The sequence below is a fragment of the Drosophila nasuta genome, unplaced genomic scaffold (assembly GCF_023558535.2).
Source record: "Drosophila nasuta strain 15112-1781.00 unplaced genomic scaffold, ASM2355853v1 ctg61_pilon, whole genome shotgun sequence".
NCBI classification, from domain to species: domain Eukaryota; kingdom Metazoa; phylum Arthropoda; class Insecta; order Diptera; family Drosophilidae; genus Drosophila; species Drosophila nasuta.
This window is the reverse complement of record NW_026869606.1, coordinates 57,327-65,019: the sequence shown is the minus strand read 5'-3', so window position 1 is coordinate 65,019 and position 7,693 is coordinate 57,327. Positions and strand designations below refer to the sequence as shown.

At 36.9% G+C, this 7,693-nt stretch overlaps 1 long non-coding RNA gene across 1 annotated transcript; it reads right to left on the bottom strand.

Moving 5' to 3' along the window:
- Window positions 1–220: 220 nt before the first annotated feature.
- Window positions 221–4,478, bottom strand: LOC132798020 (uncharacterized). Its single transcript, XR_009633862.1, has 5 exons — window positions 4,225–4,478; window positions 4,063–4,173; window positions 1,185–1,340; window positions 1,043–1,113; window positions 221–982 (listed from the first exon to the last, which is right to left on the bottom strand). It is a non-coding gene; the product is annotated as an uncharacterized LOC132798020 (long non-coding RNA).
- Between the last annotated feature and the right edge of the window lie 3,215 nt (window positions 4,479–7,693).

Sequence of the window (7,693 nt, the reverse complement as noted above, 5' to 3'; positions counted from 1 at the left end):
AAAATCAACAACAACAACATGCAAATGAAAAAACAAAACAAATGCAAATATTGTTGAAGAATTTTGTTAGACAACTACTCGTAAGCAAAAAAGAAGTATGAGAGACACATACAACAAATCAAATCATAAGAAATGTTGCTGCCCCCAAAAATGTTATGCATACTCTAAACTTCCTTCACTCCAGTTCCACTTCCGGTTTCCCCACTCGAATATAGACCGAGTTGTGTTTCTTTTATTTATTCACACAGCTTGGACATTTGTTTCAATAAAATCAAACAAAAGCGATAACAATGCAGTAAACTAAAAATCTTCGGTATACCGAATCTGCAATTCCCTTGCAGACGATGTGCGAATCTATTGTATAAATGCAAATGCAATTTTTTTACTTGTTTAAATTAAATTCGACGAATTCTCAATCTTGTAGCAACTGCAGTTGCAGCTGTATTTGAAATCGTTGAACCGTCGTCGGACGCAGCATAAATTTCCCCTGTATGAACAGGCTGCATCTGCTGTTGCTGAGTGTTCTCTACTGTCCAAAAGCCTCTCTCTTAACACCTTATTAGCAGCTTCGCGATTAAAGTCGTCGGGGGTTTTGAATGGCACACTCCATCAATATTTGTGTCTAAAATTAATTATTATAGATACTATTGACAATTACTATATTGTTAATAATTGTATGCACTATTGCCTCAGTCTGAGTAAGTTTTTGTTCCATCATGATACATTCCTTGACTTTTGCATAATAGTTGTTCTTCAGCTCAACCTTCAAGACATGATTAAAATTAGTATTGAATTTAATAACATCAGAATGTATTAAGCTTTATTCGTCCAGCTTGACTTCTTTGGCCTCATTATTTGTTTTCAACTGCATGTCTTCCAGCTCAAGCTGGGTCACTTTCATTTTTCTTTTATTTAATTCACCATTCTTCCGGTTCATTATTTCTGTCCATGTAGCCGTCATTTTGTCAATTTCGTTCTGTGACTAAAATTAATTATTATAGATACTATTGACAATTACTATATTGTTAATAATTGTATGTACCTGCCTATGATTTTCTATTCCATCATGATATATTCCTTGACTTTTGCATAATAGTTGTTCTTCAGCTCAACCTTCAAGACATGATTAAAATTAGTATTGAACGAATTTATTAACATCGGAATGTATTAAGCTTTATTCGTACCAGATTGACTTCTTTGGCCTAATTATTTGTTTTCAGCTGCATGTTTTCCAGCTCAAGCTGGGTCACTTTCATTTTACTTTCATTTAATTCACCATTATTCCGGTTCATTATTTCTGTCCATGTAGCCGTCATTTTGTCAATTTCGTTCTGCTCCAGCTAAGTAATTAGAGGAAACAACAAAATATATATATAAGTGAGTATTAAATGTATGTAAAATATCTAGCTTCATTAAAATCAAAAGATAAGATATTTACAAACATATAAATACTATAGCAGGGTGCTCAAATTCATCTTATATCTTAACATATGTATGTAGCGCGCACTACCCATAAGCACAGGGCATCTACAAAACAAAAGTGCACTCAGTGTATAAGTTAAGAAGCAACACTTCCCAACATTAATTAAGCAGCCCTCGCATGCGCGGGCCGGCAACTTATTAAGCGACCCGCGCGGATAAGTCTCATGTGCCGCAATGATTGTGCACCGTTATCCTTAGCAAGCAGCGACGGATTTGTAGCCAGTACTTTTCCACTCGCGATGCTTAGCTTTAGCTGTAGAGGTTTATTTTATAAGTTTTAGTTTAGAGCTACCCAGCAGCCATAGCGTACGAATAAACGCTTCGGCACTTGTTACATCGACCTAACATATTTTTATTGGAAACTTCACTGAGCCACAAGGCCAGTGATTAAAGGGAATAGTTTCCTCCAACATATTTCATCTCCCAGGATTCCCAGCGGACAGCGAAATCACAACACTGGAGCTGATGACTTTAATAACTTATAGGCGTTGAGCAGTGCTCAATGAGTACCCCTGATATAAGGATACCGATGTATTTATCTGAGTCAACAACATACCATTGCCTCCATTGTTGTTGGTCTCCACTGTTCTATCCCCGTTCCTGTTGTCTTCAAAATTCACAAAATTTTAACGAATACTTTTGAGTCAAAAGCGTAGCTGATTTTCGATATACAAATAATAGAATATGTATATCGACTTAATTATAGAGTTGCATTCGGTACTTATTGACGGAGTAATCGGCGCTATATATTTTTATAAAATGATTACGTATTCATTGTCCAATACCCTCCGTCCTCATTTAATCAAACATAATCACTTCCTTGACCCCAACCCCGGCTAAGTGATTAATAATTAATTAATTAATAATAATAATATAATAATATTAATATTAATAATATTAATAATTACTTAATTATTAATAATTAATAATTAAGTAATTAATGGACAGCGCCTAACGCAAAGTATGTTAGGTAACTTTCTGATAAATGGACAAGCATCATTTGATACAAGCTCAAATGATCATGGCACTTGCAGTTCTTTGGCTGATGCAATAGAGACAATGCATTGTCAGCCACAACAATTTTGGCACGCTCGGAAGTAAACTAAATTTTACCGCGCTTTTAGTTTCGCACGCATGTAATCAAACAGCTGACTTTGCAGGGCTGTCAAAATTTCAGGGATGCATCAAAACAAACACTTTAGACATAGCGGACAGAACGAAACTGGTTTTAAATCAACCACTTGCTGCTGATTTATGTTCGTCCGGTATTTCAAATATTGACTTGGCACTTTTATACTTCCGTGGCGGCTGCAGGAAGCCAACACCAACAACAACAACTACTATAACATCAATAATTACAACAACTACTAATTATGTTAGTGTTGTTGTTGTCTACTCGATACCGCCACAAACTGCAGAAAAGTTCCAACCCACCAGGAGAAATACCAGGCGAACATAAACCAATAACGCGCAGAAATACAGCAAGTCACTTGCTTAACCCTTTCATGCCCACTGTTGCCTATAAGCAACATTGACTTTACAATTAACATTAACATTTTCGTACTCATTTATATATATATATATATGGTGGAAAAATGTTGCCTAAAAGGCAAAAGGCGTATTGAAAATCGGAATGAAAAATACTTAGGGCTACTTTTAATCATTTATGGAAATAATATTTTCTATGTGTCCCCATTTTAATTTGGGCTTGAAAGGGTTAATTAGTGGAGCCATCTATCGCAATGTTGTTGTAAGCGGCTGCACCTCAAAGTAAGAAAGCTACAGTCGAGTGTACTCGACTGTGAGATACCGCTACCATTTTGAATAAAAGAAATATATTTTGCGGTATTATTCTCAAAATATATCAAATATAGTGCAAAAATAATAAAAAATATACCAAATGGTATACGTGGTATATCGGTGTAGTTCCGCATTCAAAATATACCATAGACGGCACAATATACCAATTGTCAGCCAAAGCAACTAAGAGCCCTAGTAAGTAGGCGTTTTTGCCCATACAAAAGTATTTCTTTAATAACTTCCAAAATTGTTATCTGATCGCAACCAAATCAGGAATCATAACTACTATAGTTATTATTGTATATACCAAAATTCGCAACTCTAGCTTTTAAATTGCGCATGTTATTCGATTTTTTGATTTGTGGGGCGGAAGTGGGCGTGGCAAAAATTTAATTGTAGAAGTTATTAAAGAAATACTTTTGTATGGGCAAAACGCCTACTTACTAGGGGTTTGAGTTGCTTTGGCTGACAATCTGGTATATTGAGTCGTCCATGGTATTTTTGAATGCGGTACTATATCGATATACCACATATACCATTTGGTATATTTTTAGTATATTTGCAGTAAATTTGGTATATTTTGAGAATAATACCGCAAAAATATATTGCTTTTAATCAAATTGGGTAGCGGGTATCTCACAGTCGAGTTCACTCGACTATAGCTTTCTTACTTGTTTTTCTTATGGGTTATCGATTATCGCCGTTTAAATTTAACTTATTTAATTGAGATCATAAAGGAAGCTGTTAACTATTTTGGTTTGCGAGAGCTCCTGCACTCACTAATGAATTGGCCAGCTTTGCTGAAAATCGTCTCGACGCCGTGGAAGATGCTGGAACGCAAAAGTATTGCTTTGCAATGCTTTTCAAAGCTTTCATGGAATCTAGGCATATCTATAAAAAATAACCATTAGATTTAAAAGGATATATTGAACAATTTCAAACCTTGTAGAACTCTAGAGGCTCGACGCTCTCCGGGAATTTGGAGCCTCCTAATATTGCCTTAGAGCTATAATAGCGTCTGTCATGGTCGACTTAGATTTAACAGCGACTTTTTGCTGTAGGAACGTAAATTTCTTCTTTTCGGTTCTGGATTTGGTGGTGTTGGCGTATCGTGCTGTGTTTTGGACAATGTGTTGTACAATTCATTCTCTAAAGCCTTAGCAGCTTGGTCTGAATTTGACTGAGAGAGAAACCATCTTTTTGAACCTTGAATCCAGAATAGTTGCCACCTTTGGGACTGTTCTAACCTCATAATGGGCGAAACGCTCTGGCATACGAGCCGTTGGCTTAATATCAACCATCTTTATGTTTAATTCATATCTGAGAGGAATTAATATCGATATTGAAGCGTTTTTCTTGGGAAATAGACCGAGTAGCGTGCTCAAAAGGCTCCAAGATGTTAGCCACCAACACCACCAATATTGTTCACTATAAATTCAAGTAAAATAGATTAGTTTTGTAAAAATTGTAAAAATTTGTTCTCCGCTTACCACGCTTTCCTTTTCTCGGTTGCAAGTGACGATAATCGATGTTCCCAGAAAACAATCGATGTTAAAAATATTTTTGGCAACATCGATAACATCGATGTTACATCGATGTTTTTCCAACTCTATTTTCTTCGAGAATATCTTCCTCCAATATCAATTTGGCGATTTTAAATTTAGGGCAAAATTTTTTAATTGTTTGCGCATGAGCCAAAAACAACATATCTGTGTCGTCTGGCCCCTGTGACTTTAGATATTGTGTTATATCCTCTACGGAGGACGTAGCCCTTGGGATAAACCATCGATGCTCTCGTCCGTTAACGCCAAATAAACTGCTCCAGTTTCTGCTGGTTCGCATTCTTCTCTTTCTTCACTTACATTTGTTGAACAAATATATGGATGAAGCCACTCCATTTCATTCGCCCAAATCCACGTTTTACCAGCGTGCCCTGAACTGGTCTTCAAAGATTTAGCGAGAGTGACCCTCAAATTCTCCCATTTTTTATTTAATTTCCTAAAAATATAAAAAATAATTAATTTTCATTTCAAAGATTCCTTGTAATTCGATTTGATAAAACAATTACCACTTTCTTCCAGCTCCAATCCAATTTCGTCCCATATCTTGTTCCTTTTGTTAAGTTTTTATAGTCCGCGTCCGCCGAATCATATAAAATTTTATTTTTTCGACTAATTCGATGAGTTGCTCCACTGTCGACATTGTTGCTGTTTTGTCCGTCAATTGTTTTTACGCATTCAATATGCAGCTCCACTTTTGCCCTTGCTTACATTAGCGAGCGTGTGAATCGCAAAAGACAGCCGCAGCGTCGCGAATAAATCGCAAAGGGAACAGCGTGAATTAATCGCAGCGGCGTTGTAGCTTAAGAGATTTAATCATCTCTCACACCACAGCGACAGCGGCGGGAATATATAATTTTATTGCTTCTTATGATCGTATGTATGCACTAGAGGTCTGCATGAATACAGTCAAAACAGCATTTGGTACTCTCACCAAAGTTCTGACTGACTGAGTGAGACATTGTGTAAAACGGATTTGGCAAATGTGGTGAGGGCATGAGTAGAAAATTTACCGTATCCGGCGAAGCAATGCAAGAATGAGTTTCGCGACCGAGTACTCGGTTAGTTGTGCGCCGCATTGGCGATGCCAAAATTTTTGCGTGTTTGTTTTATACCCGCTACCCATAGGATAGAAGGGTATTATAATTTTGTGCCGACAGGAAATGTATGTAACAGGTAGAGGGAGGCATCTCCGACCCTATGAAGTATATATATTTTTGATCAGCGTTCAACAGCCGAGACGATCTAGCCATGTCCGTCTGTCCGATGGTTGACTGTCCGTTCGTCCGTATGAACACCTAGATCTCAGAGACAATAGTAGATAGAGCTATAATTTTCAGATCAAGTTTGTTTCAAATTTTTGCGACGCCCCTCTAGCCCTCGAAAATCAAAAAATCGAATAACAAGCGTAATTTTAAAGCTAGAGCTGGTGTATACAATAATAACTATAGTATTTGTGAGTCCTGAAAATTTGATTGCGATCAGATAAAAATTGTGGAAGGTATTAAAGAAATACTTTTGTATTTTTGTACAATCTGGTACATTGTGCCGTCTATGGTATATCTTAAATATACCATTGGGTATATTTTTAGTATTTTTGTAGTATTTTCGGTATATTTTGAAAATAATAATAATAATGGTATCTCACAGTCGAGCACACTCGACTGTAGCTTTCTAACTTGTTTATGTTATTGGCATGATCAGCTTCAAAGAATGCAATATTTCGTTCTCCAATTACAAATTTGTATGGCATAATTCCAGGTTTGTTTACATAAATTTAAAACGTAAATTTACTTATTCGTCTGTTGCAGTTCTCAAGTGGTTGTAGTACAAGGTGCGTTCCAAATTTATATTATTCAAAATAGTCTCCTTCTGCTTTAATACAGCTTTTGCACGGTCCAAAAGCAAGTCGAACGAGTGTTTTAGCTCGTTGCCCGGTATGGCCTCCAGTATGCCGGTGCAAGCCTTTTGAATGGCCTCGACGTCTGCATAACGCTTTCCTTTCATCGGCAAATGCATTTGTCCGAAAAGGTAGAAGTCGCACGGTGCAATATCAGTTGAATACGGGGAGTGGTTGATGGTTAAAATGTGATTTTTGGTCAAATAGTCGGTCCTTCGAATGTTTAATTCTGAGCAATTTTTGGACGTCAGTCAATTTCTGCGGAACAAACCGTGCACACACCCAAATGTTCGGTCAAAATGCGATAAATCGATGTTTTGGAGATGTTCAATTCTATTTCCATTAATTTCAATGATGATTTCGTCTGATTTTTTATGAATTCACGCACAGTTTCGATGGAATTTTCTGTGATCACGGATTTTGGTTGGCCCACATGTTCATCGTCATTTATGTCCTCACGATCACTTTGAAAACGTTGAAACCACTCGTGCACTCTGCTACGGGATAAGAAACCATCGCCATAAACTTTTTTCATCAATTGAAACGTTTCGGTAAAAGTTTTAAAACAAAATTTAGTGTTGGGTTTTTTGTTCGAAGCTCATTCTCGCACCGATGACAAAACATACTGACACTTAAAAGGCAATAACTTCACTTCCAATAGATGAAATGTCATGAAATTTTTACTGGAAGTCGATAAAGGATAGCAGATTCTAACGCACCAGTTGACATAAATATGGCGCCACCAGAGGGCGCTAGATTCAAAAGTCCTGTTTACTTTGGAACGCACCATGTATGTTGTTAAGGACTCATCCGTCAGTAAAAATCTAATCAAAGTAACGACCTCGCCTAAAATGAATCAGATGCTCTCAAAAAAACATTGCAAACTAGAGAGCCAAATGCCAAATTACCTGCGAAGCAGTCTCGAATGGCACATACCCTGGACCATGACTTT